The sequence below is a fragment of the Erigeron canadensis genome, chromosome 3 (genome assembly GCF_010389155.1).
Source record: "Erigeron canadensis isolate Cc75 chromosome 3, C_canadensis_v1, whole genome shotgun sequence".
Taxonomy (NCBI): Eukaryota; Viridiplantae; Streptophyta; class Magnoliopsida; order Asterales; family Asteraceae; genus Erigeron; species Erigeron canadensis.
This window is the reverse complement of record NC_057763.1, coordinates 16,398,810-16,400,695: the sequence shown is the minus strand read 5'-3', so window position 1 is coordinate 16,400,695 and position 1,886 is coordinate 16,398,810.

The window sequence follows — 1,886 nt, the reverse complement described above, 5'->3', positions numbered from 1 at the left end:
TGTACCATGTCGTTCTGTGGCATCTCGTGTTTCCGCCTTAGTCGGGGTGTTACATCCAAGATCCAGGGTTAATTGGTAGCCACAATCTACGTCGTTTAAACAAAATCGCATCGAAATCGTCGTTTTTGATCAAAATGCGTCCAAATCCCACCGAACAGGTCTAGCTCGACCTCTACCTGGTCTAGCTCGACTTAGGCAGGTCTAGCTCGACCTAAATCAGGTCTAGGTCGACCTCTTCTGGTCTAGTTCAACCTCTCATAGGTTTTGTCGCTTAAACGTCTCGTAAAGTTACTAGCTTGACCCGAAATGACTTGTTTAACTCTCGGACCCTTAAGTATTGGGGGAGAACTCATTTTGACCTCTGTCCAGGTCTAACTAGACCTGTCATGGTCAAGTTCAACCACTTCCCTACTCATATAATCGATTTCTTTGGCCCTTGTGTCCATACGCGCTTAACGGTTCTAAAAATGACTAATTTTCTCAAAAAAGTAGTTTGGTCCAATTGATTAACGTATGATTAAAGGTTTCAAATAAACTTTTGGGCTGTAGTTGGTCGAGTTCAACCATAAGGTGAGCTCCACCTCAACTCGTTTCAGTTTCGTAAGCTTCTCGGTTAAAATCTCCGGTTTCGTCTAATTTGATTAAATTCGAGTAAAACTTATTTTGGGCTATGTAATGATTTCAAATCAGGTTGTATTGATAAAATAATATATTTTAAACTTAAGAAAGGTCATTGGTGCCAAATCCAGACTCTTGTTCGGTTTATTCGAGTCTCGTAAATTTTAACAAACGTCATTTTAAAAGTTAAATAAAGACATATGGATTTAAAGGCATCCTAATAGGCTAAGACTTAAGACAAAAGACTTTCATTGTGACTTGCCATGTACTATTGATAGGGTGTTGTCGTGGACTTTGATTGTGCTTGTCGTGCTCGTTCGTTATACTTTCATAACACCTTTCAAGTGAGTTTCGTAGCCCTCTTTTTACAAGTTTTGGGGTGGAAAGTATACTTATTTTCAAACAGTTTGTCGGTTTTGTTTTGTGTTCAATATCGAGCCTGTGCATATAGAATTACTTGTGCCATTTGACATGCTTTGATCTTATTGTTTGTGTGTGATTATGTGTTGTATTGTGCTTTGGACGTACTTATTGTATGAGTGAGACTTGAGACTTTGGACTAAGGCAGGTACCGTAAGGCCGGACTTTGAGACATTGAGACATTTGGACTTATTATGGCGTAACTTACTCGTATATATTGAACTATTACTTGTTTGACTTAAAAGAATCGACAAAAGACTTATTTCTTTTATTAGACTTTTGACATAGAACCTACGAACTCACCAACCTTTGTGTTGACACGTTTAGTATACTTTTCAGGTGCTCAGGCTAATCAGGGATAAGGCTGCTAGCTAGGCTGGACTTCGGAGATTAGTACTCCTTAATAATTGTCAGACTTGAGGTACATGCCTTGGATTATTCTTTATGGACTTGATTGTAATAAAACTATTGTAGCACTGTTATGACTTGAACTCATACTTTTGGATTATATTTATTTCATTAGCAGTATCTATGTACTTCCATGTCGTGCTATACTTTCATCACACCTCATGTTCCGCCAACGGTGGGGTGTACAATCTTTAAGAGATGTTCGACTCAAATTTTGAAATATCGTAGGTTATAGTAAAAATTCTCTATAACTTGGCTCTTGATACATTTTTTTGTAACACCCCGACTAAGGTGGAAACACGAAGTGCCACAGAACGACACGGTACAAAAGATTTAAAGATAACACATCAACATAAGTTTCAATATCATTCGAAATCAAAAGACAATAAGTTCAGATGACATTTAGAATCCTTACATAACCACAATCCATAAATGAAAGA